The sequence below is a fragment of the Malus domestica genome, chromosome 05 (genome assembly GCF_042453785.1).
Source record: "Malus domestica chromosome 05, GDT2T_hap1".
NCBI classification, from domain to species: domain Eukaryota; kingdom Viridiplantae; phylum Streptophyta; class Magnoliopsida; order Rosales; family Rosaceae; genus Malus; species Malus domestica.
Genome location: NC_091665.1, coordinates 5147441 through 5162398, shown reverse-complemented (window position 1 = coordinate 5162398; position 14958 = coordinate 5147441). Strand labels below are relative to the sequence as shown.

The window sequence follows — 14958 nt, the reverse complement described above, 5'->3', positions numbered from 1 at the left end:
CCTCCTTTCCCTCCCGGTTCTCCCCTTCTATTGGTCCACCCTCTCCCTCCTTTTCTCTCCCGCAACCTTCTCTTCCTCACAGCCACACACATGGAATCATCCCATTGCTCCAGTTTTTCTAGAGCCTTTCAAATTAATTGTAAAATGCCTATTTTGCCATCCATTTCAATCGTTAATAACTTCTTCGTTATAATTCTGTTTCACGAACGATTTTCGCCCACACACTCGTGAGATCGAACTCTATCCAAGTATGCCAAGAAAAATGATAAAATATGCGAGTATAAAAAACATCCTCGTGTATTTCAATTTAGCCAACTAGGGAATTTTCGTCATTTCACTTATAAAATTCTTGGAAATAAAACTTTAAAATTTCTCAATTCAACTTTCATAACTATAAATCGATTTATTTTCGATTTTCTCCACATATTCATAATTATGAATATCTAGTTCATGTATTTAAATTTTCTGGGTATTATAGTACATATGTGTACATTATGTGTTTGTTCGATAGGTCACCTAATATAATCTCTTATATGAAGAACAACGACTTACCTGCGAAATAAACAATTACAATATCTACGTATTAAGAAAAAAAAATTTATACTGTATATATATATTTTTTTGCTTTTGGCCGATATTAGCCATATATGAATTTATTATCACAATTTTTATAGGAAAACTAATGAAAATGGTTTGAAAACTTTGAGTTTTAACGATAAAGATAAAATAAAGGGTAAAGTGAATAGTACCATGATTGACTTTTTAGTGTAAAAATGTGGATTTTTGTTAAAGTGAACAGTACCGGGAGCTTTTCATTAAAGTTCCCAATTTTTATTTTATTTTTACAAATGCAAAGATTTTTATCTACTCTAATTTTTTAAAGAATGATTCAAAACTTATGTTCAAGGAGATGGACACACCGTCCTCCCATCATTTGGTAGAGGCTACTTTCTTAAGAGGAAAAACAAAGGCAGATGATCTAAATGGTATAATGTTTTTTTTTTTTTTTTTTTTTTTTTGTCAAATGATAGATTTGTTAGATTAAGGAGCTGATGAGATTCGAACCCATGCTATAATGCAAGGGTAACATTCCTCTCCACCATTGTGGTAGAGGGCCACTTGCAATGGTAGAATGTTTCTTTGTTTTCCTTCTAATCTTTATCTTATGATGTTTTTTATTCAAAATTTAGCTAAAAAGTTCAACAAAAAAAGAAAAAAAGACTGCTGCAAAGGCAGCACATAATTTAGCTAAAAAATGCAAAAATGGATATGTGGCTGCTGGGATTCGAGCCCAGGTCTCCACGGCCACAACGTGGAATTCTTACCACTAAACTACAGCCACTGATGTTAGCAAACTGGGTAAGTTATTTTCTTATAAGTGTTATTGTTCTTTTCATCCAAAATTACACGTTCCCAGGGCCTGAAAAGTTTAGGGAAAGACTACCTCATCTCAAGGCATACCACAAGTCTCTTTGAGAACTTATACAAGGGGTTTTAGCCTTTTTTGTTTTTTTCTGATCACCTACCATTAGGTATTGCCGGCAGCAGAACTTGAGTCGATGCTTGAGTTTAGTGAAGATAATGATCCTTATTGTTCATTTACCGCTAACATTGTTTATATATATTTTGAGGTTGACATACAATTGGCTTCGCTCGGCCTGATCGAGCCTGATCCTTCGAGTTTACTTGCGTACGATCTTTCCGTATGTATTCCATTTTCACCTCTAGACCCTGGCTGGGAAACAACGCTTCCGATGGCTTCCGATGAGGACGAAGGGGTCTTTGAGGAGTAAGATGAATCCCCATTAGCCACCTTAGCTTCCTCTGCATTTAGAGTGGTAATGTTTACGTACGGAAAATATAAAACTATTGTCTTATAGAAATTCAGGACATTGTCTTATTTAATTTGTAGGGGACTTGATGTGATTAATTCAAAAGAATGGACGCGTAGTAGCATATACATGTCTTCGTATCAGACTGTTGAAAACTTATGCAACCACTCGGTACCCATGATCTCGAGTCTAGCTGTTGCAGAGTTTGCTATGAGTAATATAACTCGAAACATGGATGAAACCTCTTGAAAGATTATGACCATACATGACAGACGATTTCCGCACGTATAGGGGAGGGGAGAGGAGGGAACTAGTCATCCAGAGAGTACCTTTATGAAGAAACGAAACGACTAAATCTCCAACTTTCGTCGAATGCAAACGTATACTTGCTGAGCTAAATTGACAAACAAATAAACCATTGCAAAAGCATTTATTAGAAACTCAAACAGTTGCATGAAGTCAAGCTGCACAACCAATTTAAATTTGTAACTAGATTCATCCACACATGTGTTCCCATCCAGGATTTTCTAAAGCTTGAGCTTACAACGGTCTGGCTTACTACTTGAGAAAATACACCAGCACTAGAGATAAAAAGTTTCCAAGGCAAGCAAATAAACCAAGACATCAGGCATCGCAAACACGGGCAGTTCCAAGCAAAGGGCGTTGCAGCACAACAAATCTGCAACACAAGAAAACACAGGATATCAACAGAAACCACTATATTAGTAAACGCTAATTCGTTAGATTATAATCGACAGCAAGAGTGTGAGAATGTAACTTCCTCTTCAATCTTTAGAATGAATAAAAGATCTGATTTGAAGTCGAACTATTTCATCAATGAAAGCCATGGGAAACAGGAATTCAACCCATCTTCTACAATGAGACTTAAAGTACATATGAAAAAGACCGCACTAACCATGTTAAATTGAAGAAGAAGAAAAAAGACAATCCACAAATTTATTAACATCAACATGCAATGTTCTGTTCTCAGCACTACAATCACATGACCTGTTCTTTCTTTTAGTAAGAAACTGCCTCGGTCTTGTCGAGTAAGAGGAGGCTCTCTTGATAAGAATCAAAAGAGTAATACTGATACTCGGAAACCCCAATATTGTTCAACTGCTTGCTCTCAAGGTCTAAGGAAACAAAATCATGCTTTACTATATTTATTTTACCAAAAGTGTCGGGGTACCCTCGAATCAGTAACCTTGTGGACCGAGACTAATCAATTTGGTCCATGACTCCTTTATGCCATACTCTCATTACCCATATATCAAGACAACGATCTTTAGTCCCGTTTCTTGTTGTGAACAGAGCAATACAATTTTGGTCTACGGACACAGACAATTGCAGTCCCAACGAGGAACTCCATCTGTAACTCTCTGGCATCGATAACTCGCTAAATAAACCACTGCCCACATCAAAGGTTAATGTAAAATAATAAAACCCATCATCTTTCCTGCGGAGGACAGGCCAATGAAGAGTCCCTTTAACAAAAGTCTGGGAAGCAACTCCACATACCTCACATGCAGGAGCAACAATACCAAGACTGCTCCATGAGCCCGTGTCTAGTGAATACACCCCAGGTCAAATGCCAATATAAAATAGTGAAAGCCACCATTTGTCAAACGGGTTGCAGGCCAATGAAGAGCACCATTAACAAAAGCCTGGAATGCAGCTCCATCTATTCGAAAGGAAGGAGGAACAGAACCAAGACTGGTCCACGAGCCCTTGGCTAGTGAATTAACCTCAACTACTTGACATTTTCCAGATATAAGACGGACAAGTCTCACAACCTTACAGTCATTGGTCACAGCATCAAAACCGAACCCAATAGTGCATCATACTAGCAATGCGTACTAAAGGTGACACCAGGCCTTGGAAGTGTCGGTGACTTTCTGATAAAAGGGTTCCATATAATGAAGTTTCTAAACCATAACGGAAGATATCATCTGCCAGGCATACCAACCCATCACAAACCACACGGAAAACCGAATTCTCCAGTTTTTCCTTGTGGGCAATTGGAAAATCTATGTTGCAGTACTCGTCAAAAGATTGGTTATCATCAATCATAGAGGAATATTAAAATTGGGTGAGGTGGGCGCAAACTACGATGCATGGATACAATGGTTTACCCCCATCTCGCGTATCTGAAACGCGGGGGATACATTTCGGAGTCAACAGATATGTAGTTGACTATCGGGATGCGAATATACGACTTTCCAGATACGTTTGACACTAAATTCAGAGGATAAGCATAAAAGGTAAAAAATAATTACACTAAATCCTTTTTTTCCTCACTCAAAAATCAGTAATCAGACTCCGGTGGGAGAGACCTTCACCGTCTGCAACTCTTAGTGTGCTGGTTGCGTCGTCTGCAAGTGTGCGTCATCAGCAACTGCAAGTGTGCTAGTTGTCGTTTATAACAGCAAGTGTGCTGGCTGTTTCGATGTGAACAGCAGAACATGTAAGAGATATCCTCAAGTAATCATGTGTAACTGGCTAGATTCCCTTGGGGTGCGTTTAAATACGTCAAAGATATCTCTTCATGTCAAAATTTCAGGGGGTGCCTTTAATATACTGGGGGTCTCACAACGATCAAGTATTTAATCACTAACTGTTACTATAATATATGATTTAGTTTGTACGTTAGTGGCCTGAAACCTGTATCCCATATAAAATTATTTAGTTTGTGTTCTTATGGTTTATATGTTTTGCTAATCTTGGAAAATGATCATCCTGATTAGGATGTTAATGTTAATCTGGATGAGAATCTTGAAAATAAGTTGGATGATTATGCTCTATTGTGGAAGTAAGTCAAAAAGCTCTAAAGTGTGGTAAATGGAGGAGAATGAAATACTGTGTTTGAATGCAACTATTGTCAAAAAAATTTCAGAGGATCCTACCCTAGGGTCAAGTTTCATTTGTTGAAATTTTTTGGGAATGGAATCGCGTCTTGCCACAAGATTACTGATGAAACTTTTGCAGAAATGAAAAAGCTAGTTTGAGAGTGTGAATACAAGCTGAAGAGTTCAGCTCCAAGGCAAGTTTCTTTGCCCAATACTCGTTCTTTCTTTTATGCTCAACCTTAAGTAAATCTTGATCCAAAGAAGAGAAAGGAAACAAGTGTGCCTCTCAGTAAAGCTTTTAACAAGGAGGCTAGAGATCAATGTGTTGTTGAAGTTGAAAGGATGTTTTACACAAGGTGTTTTATCCTTTAACCTTGCAAAAAATCCACTATCGGAACTCGTGTCTTTGTGCTTCTACACTTCCAAGGTATGTGCCACCAGTTTACAATACATTGAGAACTACTCTTCTGCAACAAGAGAAGAGTCACATTCAACGATGCCTCCAACTAATTAAGCGTACATGGAGCACTAAATGTGTAAGCCTATGTAGTGATGGGTCGACAGAAGCACAAAGGAGACCACTTATTAATATTATGACAACTTGTGAAAGCGGGTCTATATTCTTGAGGGCAATTAATTGCGAAGGTGAATACAAAGACGATCATTGTATTGCCAACTTCCTTACAGAAGCCATTAAATAAAATAGTTGTGAAAATGTAATTCACATGGTCACTGACAATGACCCTATTTGTAGAGCTGCTGAATTACTTATTGAGGCCCACTATCCCAACATCTTTAGGGTGTGAACAACACATAGTGTCCAAAAGATGTTGGTACAGTGTGCCTCATCAAGTAATCCATCAACTCCTCAAACAGATGCATTGTTAGTGATCACTTGAACTACATTTTCATAACCAATTTCTTTAATGGCTTTTGTAAAGAAGTTGGCAATTCAATGCTTTTCTTCATATTCACCTTCACAATTAATTGCCTTCAAGAACATAGGCTCGCTTTCACAAATTGCCATAATATTAATTGGTGGTCTCCTTTGTGCATTTGTCCACATAATCGCACATACTTACACATTTAGTGCTCCATGTATGCTAGATTGGTTGGAGGCATATCGCTCAATGTGACTCTTCTCTTGTTGCATAAGAGTAGTTCTCAGTGCATTGCAACCTGGTTGAGCATACCCTTGAAGTGTAGAAGCACAAAGATACGAGTTCCGATAGTTGTGATTTTTGGCAAGGTTAAATGATAAGCTACACGTGTAAAACATCCTTGCAACTTTAGCATCACATTGATATCTAGCCTCCTTGTTAAAAGCTTTAATGAGAGGCCCATTTGTTCCCTTTCTCTTATTTGGGTCAAGATTCACTTCAGGTAGAGAATAACAAAAAGAACCAGTATTGGGCAAACAAACTTGCCAAGGAGCAAAACACTTTAGCTTGTATTCGCACTCTTGAACTAGCTTTTTCATTTCTGTAAGAGTTTCATCAGTAACTTATTGCAAGACGCGATCCCATTTCTCGATATTTTCAACAAATAAAACTTGACCCTAAAGTAAGATCATCTGGAAATTACTGACAATAGTTGCATTCAAGCACAATATTTCATCCTCCTCAATTCCCCACTCTTTCAAGTTTTTTGACATACTACCACAGTGGAACATGATCATCTAAATTATTTTCAACATTCTTATCCGAATTAACATTAGCATTTGCTTGATTATCATGATGATTCATTATCCTAGATTAACAAAGCATATAAACGATAAGAATACAAACTAAATAATATTATAATTTATATGGGAAACAGGTTCCAACACTAAATCACTCACATACAAATACAAACTAAATAACATTATAATGACATTTAGTGATTAAAGACTTGATCGTTGGGAAAATCCCAATATATTAAAGGCACCCCGAATATATTGAAGGCACCCCTAGGAAATCTATCCAGATACACATGATTGCTTGAAGAGATCTCTTACCTGTTCTGCTGTTCAAATTGAAACCCAGTTACACAGAACCAGGAGCCAGCACACTTGCTGCAGACGACGCAGTCTGAACACTTGCAGTTGCAGAAGACGAAGCCAAGACACTTGCAATTGCAGACGACGGTCGACGGTGAAGGTCTTTCCCACCAAAATCTGATTTCTGAAGTTCGAGTGAGGAAAAAAAAAAGGTAAAGATCTGAATTTTTACACATATAATATTGGTAAAGAATTGTTTCAATTTTTTGGTCAAAGAATCGTTTCAATTCAGGCTAACTTCAATGAATTCTCAATTATCACGATTCTCCTCGGATTTAGTGCACTTATCTTTGATTTATTTATTTATTATTGTCCTCTAAATTTAGTGCCAAACGTATCCAGACAGTCAGATATTCATATCTCAATAGTCAACTACGCTCCGATACGTATATTTTGCATGTTGTATCCCAATTGTCGTGTGCCGTACGTAGCTGTACATAAACCACCGTGTCCCTGCATCGTAGCATAATGCACAGAGTAGAAGTCTTTCGTTACCCCGTCAACTAGTGTTTCGGCTTTTGTAACCAGAAAATACGGTGGTGTATGAGGATGTGAATATCATTCTGGTTATAAAGGTTGATTATTAGGCTGAGGTGGGCTCCAATGAAGCGTGGATCTCGGACAGCGGATCTCCATGTCTTGCTCACTAAGTTGCATATGATCAAAGATTTAAGGGCTAATTTAAATAGGATGTCGTGGGGAAAGAGTATCCCCTTACTTCAAATTTGAATTGAATTTCTGCAGTTTTGATCGTTAGAGTGGGTTACGAGAGAATTTGAATCCAAACCAATGCACTTTCTAAGATAATACCCACACAGAGAATGAAACAATGAAGAATAATCTACAATTGGAAGAAAGCAAATAACTACAGCACAAAAAAAAACATAGAAATCTAAGCCCTGCATTAATATTAAGATTAGAAAACAAAACCAGAAAAATAAAATTTTAATAACTGAAATATAGCAGAAGAACGTTCTTATCAAGAAAATAAAAGCCTAAAATATAGCAAGAATTTGGGTAGACAAACCCTAGCAAACCCTAAGTATTCAGACAATCAGATGAAATCCAATCTTCCACTTTATAAACGTCAAATGGGTAAAATAAAAGATCTGAAGAAATCCGGAAGAACGAAAAGGCTAAAGAGCAGAAATATACCAGAGGCGCCGAAATATGGAGTTGAGGAAGCTTTTTCTTCTGATGTTGGGGAAGAAGAATGCAACTCTGAATTTGTACCCGTGTTCTAAACCCGCGGTTTCTTTAACCTTTATATAGAACTTGCACTGCACTATTCATATTGCGGCTACATTGTTATGCCCTTTTTTTGTGTGTGTATATTTTATTAATCTTGTGAAATAAAATATTTGAGAGAGAGAGGGGGAAGTCTGTAGAGAGAGAAGAGGCTATCTGTTTGTGAGATATGTTTTCTTATTAGTCGTGTACTTTTATTTATAAGTAATTTTAGAATAATGTTAGGTGTATTAAATTGGTTCATTAAATAACGTGGAACTAATTAAATTTGTACTTATTTAAGTTGAAATTTGATTAAGAGTTGTAGTAAAATTTATACGGTGTAGAATGAGCAATTATCATTCGGTATATAAATTTGGCATATGAAGCACCACCCCTAATTTTATACCAATCATAGGTAGGGTTTTACTTGATCCCCAAGTAATACATTCATGATAGGTTAAGATACTCTAAATCTGAAAGGATTTTACTTTAAGTTTACACAATCACATTCCATAAATAACTTTATTCATAGCAGTCCCAATTGAGTGTGTACAGCTTAAAAGGAGTAGTTGCATCAGGTTTTCATACTAATGGAGGAGCAATTCGAGTTTTCCGAATAACCACAATTAATTTATTTTTTCTTTTTATATAAATTGTTTTTCGATTCATAGTAGTACCTTTGGACTTATGTTCAAATTCTCTTCTTTTGTTTAAATGAATCTAGTGCATTTATCTTACCGTTTGTGAAAGAGTAAAACTGATATCCAAATATCTTTCAACTCATTGCTCCCAAGGTATAAGGAAAGCAATTCATCACTATTACCTAACATGTAAGGATACAGTCTTGTAACTTGTAAGCAACAAGACTGCACCATCCTTCCTAACATATAATGCCTTAGTAATCCAACCGTGACAAAAAAAAATGGATATACGCATTGTCGGAAACAATTGAAATGTTCTAGCAATATTTAAATGGGCTACACGATTTCAAATTTAGCTGTTTTTGTTGTTGTAAAAATGATCTTTTAATGAAGACTTAAACAATAAATGATTCAAATCATGAAATCAAATCGTGCTTAAACGCCGTATTTACTTACTAATCAAATCGTGCTTAAACGCCGTATTTACTAACTGATTAGTGCTTAGATGCTATTTTCTGTTTATGTATTAATTCACACATGGTATCAGGAATTCAAGATTTCATTTCTTTAGACACGCTCTCTACGAGCGGGTGACACCCTTCGACCTACGTTCAAGTTTCCATACACAAAAGCATCCATCCAAGCCCATTTCGACCCCACTCACCCACCTCTTGGTCTAGATGAGTCTAATACAAGTGAATTTCACATACGTAAGTGGAGTTCATCTCTATCAAAAAGGCTATTAACCATGTTATCAGTAAAAAAATGTACAAGTAACATTATTATCGTATAAAACTTTGAGCTTAATTATATCTCCAAAATCCAATCAAGTTTACAAATTAATGCGAGGTCTTGTATCTCCAATTATTATTTATCTTAAGAATAAAGGCACATCAAATTTATGCACTAAATTTGTAAGAGACTTGTTTAATACTTTGATGAACACTAATTATATGTGTGTTCCCAATGTTTTTAATATGTTCTAGTACTTTATAATTTATATGTCATCTTATTTTTACAATTTATATATCACAATACAATTATGTATATTTAATAAGTATACATAGACATTTATTTATAAGTTATAATATAAATTTAATTAAAAAAAAACTATTGGCACCGCCTAGATCCTGACTAGACGCATAGGTGTTAGGCCCCTACCTGTTGCCCGACTAGCACTTAGCCTTTTTAGTCTATAGTAGAGCATTTAATCTCACCATGCATTGTCGATGTTTGACTATAGTTTTAACATCTCCTTCCTGGAACAAATAAAGGAAAAAAAAAAAAAAAAAACAAGTGACCTAATTAAAGAATGACAACTTGTAAAACTTCCGCACAAAAACGCTGAAATCATGAGATATAAAGAGTGCTATGTATGCTCGCCCTTGTTCGATATGTAAGAAATCATCATGAAGGCAGATGCTCTAAGTATTACACTCATGACCTGCGGCTCCGTCATTGCCGTTGTCGCTGTTATATATCTGTGGGGTCATTGCATTGGAGGCAACAAGAAGCAAACCGGACGATCCACCATGATGCAGAGTGTAATGCCTCCTCTGGCAGCTCAACGAGCTTACTGCGATGTTGAAAGATGTGCAGGTACAAATCATCAAAGAAATAATATTACTAGAAATGGAACAAAAGATGGTGGGATGGTGATCTTGGTTGGAGCTGGTGCTGCTTTTGCTACTCCTGCTGTCGCGGCTGCCATAACTAATGATATTGATGGGGACGGTGGATGTAGTTAGTGGCGAAGCCAGAAATTTTTGAGGGGAAGGGCGAAATTTAAAAGCATAATAGGTTAAAAAAAAATGTAGGCAATCAAATTCTTTTAGATAATAGACAATATTAATGTCTTTAATAATTTATCAATATAAACAACTTGCAATTGTTGCTGGCAATGCTTCATGTCCTGAAACGGTTGCATAATATGCTCATTATCAATAAAAGCATCTCAATATAAAAATCAAACTATCACACAATTGTTGTACATCTATTGCAATATAAACATCTCTCTCAATAAAAGCAAAAACATCTCTCACATAATAAGAACACTAATATCATTTTCCTCACAAAAGTTTTGTATATCTGAATCAAGTTCTCAAAATCATCATTTCTCAAGAATTAAAGAACAAAATATAAAATACTAGAAATAATAACAAGAATAGAGAAAGAACAATAACAAACATCAATCTTTTGTATTATAATTTTAAATACTAGAAGTAATAACAAGGATTGAAAAAGAACAATAACAAACATCAACCTTTTGTATTTCTATAGTCTAAACAAATGAGAGAGAGGGAAGAGAATTAAAATGGTGTGTTGGTAGTGCGTTTCTAAAAGAAGACCACATCAATAAAATTAAAACCCAGCAGCGCAGCGTCCTTAAATTTCAGCAGGTTCAGAAGATCGGAGGGCCGAATTCTCGCTTTCATGGCAATTTCCAACGATTGGAGGGCGGCCACCCCTCCTTGCCCCTATGTAGCTTCGCCAGTGGATGTAGTGCTTGTGGTGATAATGACGGTGGTGCTTGTGGGGGTTGTATTGGCGGAGGTTGCGGGGGTTGTGGAGGTGATTAGGCATTACACTTGTTTTCTTTCTTTCTTTCTTTCTTTTTTAAATATTGATTTTATTCTTATTTGAAGAATAAAATCAATGATTTATGCATTTGAGATTTAGATAAATGTTGTGAAGAATAATTAAGAGAAATTTCAGATTTGGTTTGTTCTGTAATGGTGGGCTGAATTATTTGTCTGCCATGCAACTTGGTGGAAAAATCCAACTTCCCAAATTTGTAGAGAATAAGCACGCTTAATTTGATGTTCAAGTTTAACTAATGGGGTGTGCTATCGACACATCCCTTTTTACTTCTTACACATCCCTTATTAATTTCTATATTTCTTCTGATCCGATGATCGAAAATTGAAAAGATGTGTGAGAAGTAAAAAGAGGTGTGTGGATATCACACCCTAACTAATAAATGATTATATGTAATATAAATTTTGTATCATTAGAGCATCTCCAAAGGATATGTCCAAATATTCAAATCAGCAATAACGGTAAGAAAAAACAGCAGCGAGGTTTTCCAACCGAGAAGCAAAATCTGATGTGACATGACATGAAATAGCAATTCTCCCCTTTGTCAAATTTGAAAGCAGCCTCAAATATTTTTCTAATTAATTTTTACATGTTATTTCATTAATTTTTTATTTATCAAATCTGCAACTCTCCTCTCCCACTAGAGCATGAGAAGTGCCGCTCGTCCTTCTTCTTTCCTTTTCTTAGAACCAAACCCAGAAACCAACCTCATGATTTCAACCGAAAACCCAAATGTAAGACTCCATTTCGCACTGTTGCTCAGACAAGAGCTCTCGAATCCTCGCTGCAATGCCTCGGCTACGATTTGAGGAAGATCGTCGCCGACAGACTGCAATCCCTTGGCTACAATTCCAACACCTGCAAATCGAAATGGGAGAAGTCGTCGTCTTTCCCTGCCGGTAATTTAAAATCCCACACTTTCTCAACATCCAAACATATTTTATAAAAGTTGAAATTAAAAGGTTAAAAAAAAAATTTGGTTGTGGCCTTTGGATTTCAGTTGAATTCAAGTGATGGTAGACGGTGACAGGTTGTCGATGGAGAAGAGAAGTAGGTATATAAAGATTTAGAAGAGAGAGAGAAGATGATAGAAGAAGTATAGAAAGAAGGGGCATAAAATAATAGTTTAATAAAATGAAAAGAAAATAGTATAATAAAATATTAATTTAATTTGAAATATCAAGTGAAGAGCAAAATTTTGAAAGATGTCAAAATGCCACATAGGCTGTCAAATTCAAATTTTATTTTTAAAATTTGACATCTCATTTGGAGATGGTCTTACATGTTTTGTTGTTGCCTCATCATTTAAACAGTTATCCACTTGATATTCTAATTATATATTGTAATATTTCTAACCATCTCCCTCCCCTTAATAATAATAAAACTTAAAGAAAATGAAAAAGAGAGCAGATGTAGAGAAATGTGAAAGAGAGAGGAAGAGAGAAGACATGGAAGAGGCAGATTTTTATTTGTATTTTTGATTTTTTTTTAAATTTAAAGGTATATTTTGATCACATGGGGGTTAGGGTAATATACAATTTTTTTGGTGCGAAATATCTTTAATGCCCATGATAATTCTATTTTTCTTGGCAAAAACCTAGAAATAGGACAATTTCTTAATCTTGAGACATAAATAGGACATTTAAAATATGCACACGACATGCACAACAATCGAACAAAAATAAGAATTTCCTACATCTTAAAATGACTTTATTGCCCTCGTATATAATTGTGTTATTTTCTCCCATTTTCTGATTTCCCTCTCTCTGTCGACTCTCTATCCTTACCTCTCTCTTTGAAATTGGTATTAGGCCGAATATTCTGTATATAAAAATAATAATTAGTTGGACTAACTAGTCAAGCCCACTAGTCGACTAAGATAGATATGTTAGTCAATAAATCAAAGATTAATTGACAAATTTCAGTTACCAATAGTTATCCTAGTCAACAAGCTCTTAATTTGTTCCAAGTTATTAGCATGTCAAGTGAGCATGATTGTGAGCACATACTTATTAGATATTCAAGTGATATATGGAGCATGTATATGTTTGTGACACAATATAAGTAATTATGAACACAAGATGTTTTTGGCCAGAAAAACCCACATCTGGGTTAAAAAATTGGGGACAATCCACTAAGTTCAATCCACTAGTATAAACAAGGTTCTTACAAAGTACCACGTAAAGCTCAATTCCTAGAATCCTATTTATGGAGTAGCTTTACCTTTGTGCTACCTTGCCTCACACAAGATGGATTCCTTTGGTATTCACGAAGTGGCAGCTTCTCCTGAGCTCTTCACCTTGTGGCACCGAAACCAGCTCATGAACTATGCATATGATGATGTGACAATGATATGTGCAGTTTTGGATTCAGATATTTAGTCAGTTTCTCCAATCAAACAATTGAAGAAAGAAACTCACGAGAATCCAAAAGTGGGTCAGTTTTAAAGATTTTAAACTAGAAACATTTGACCACATATTTAATGCAAAACCAAAGACAATGCACTCCTATCCTTCAATGATTGGGTGATTAATGCATGAAAGAAAGTTTTGCAACTAGGGTTTCATAAATGAAGAACAAAGAGGAAGGTAAGGACTTAATGTATTTATTTCTCTAACTTATCTCTAGCAAATATACTTTGAAAACCACAAAAAAAAAAAAAAACAACCTAGCTGGGGATATTAACCCCAAAAGCTTTGGTTTGTTTTTCACCTACCAAGAACACATGTCGTCATACAATCTGATCAGAAGAGATTAAGGGCTGAGATCTGACTATCGGTAGAAAGCTGTCAGGAAGCCCATGTGGGTAAGTCTCAATTTGCGTGCCCAGCTTGCTGAAAATTTGTGCGTAAGCCTAACTAGACAACTAAGCTAGACATAATGAAGCAAGAATGTAGACGTGAAATGCACATGCATGAACAAACCTTTTGAAGTGAGTTGTGCCACACCTTTGAACATTTCTTCTCAGCAGACATAGACCATAAATAGAGAAAAGCCTAAAGCTAGATTGAGCATGTGGTACACTTACAATGTTGACAAGGAAATCCAAACCTAAAAGTCTAGACTTCACAATCTTCCCATTTGGCTTTCCTTGACAAAATACCCCAAGCCTAAAGCTAATTTCACTTACCCACACTTAAGAAATGAATGAAGGAATGGATCCTGCAAAACTACAAATCTTGACAAGAACAAGTGAAATTTATCATGGGTAAAATTTTTCTCCCACATTTTGTCATGGTAAGACAAAGACAAGGCAGAAGAACACATGTAAATTTTCAAGGTTGGCAGCAAAATACAAAGCAAGGACAACAGAAGCACAGCATATAAGAAATTAGCAAAATATCATATGAGTATGTCCAAGCAAGATGAAGCAACAAGTAAGCATAATTAAGTGATCAAACTCCCCCAGAAAAGATGCACACAATGAGATTGAACTCCTCTAAAATTGATGTTCTTCATGTAAACATACTCCCCTAAACCTAAAACATGACTTCAATTATTTGATGAGAGAAATAGACTCAACAGAAAGAGGAGATGTCAATCACCATACAAATTTGAGCATAAGCAAAGACCAATGTACCCAAACAACCAAAGGTAGCTCATTAAACGGATATATATCAAGATAACAATTTAAATTTTCCACCAATAAACTACAGCTAAAGCACAAGCCATGAAGGGGATAAGAAAAAGTAGTTTGAATATTGATGCTTCCAAAAGATATTGATGATAAGACAAATGTTTGACAGAAAATATGCAATGCAATGCTCAAG

At 35.8% G+C, this 14958-nt stretch overlaps 1 long non-coding RNA gene and 1 other non-coding gene across 2 annotated transcripts; both read right to left on the bottom strand.

Annotated features, from left to right (window-relative positions):
• Positions 1 to 1270: 1270 nt before the first annotated feature.
• TRNAH-GUG (transfer RNA histidin (anticodon GUG)) lies at positions 1271 to 1342 on the bottom strand. Its single transcript has one exon. It is a non-coding gene; the product is annotated as a tRNA-His (tRNA).
• Positions 1343 to 2243: 901 nt separating this feature from the next.
• Positions 2244 to 8133, bottom strand: LOC108173322 (uncharacterized). The gene is made up of 2 exons (XR_001789993.3): positions 7875 to 8133; positions 2244 to 2511 (listed from the first exon to the last, which is right to left on the bottom strand). It is a non-coding gene; the product is annotated as an uncharacterized lncRNA (long non-coding RNA).
• Positions 8134 to 14958: the final 6825 nt, after the last annotated feature.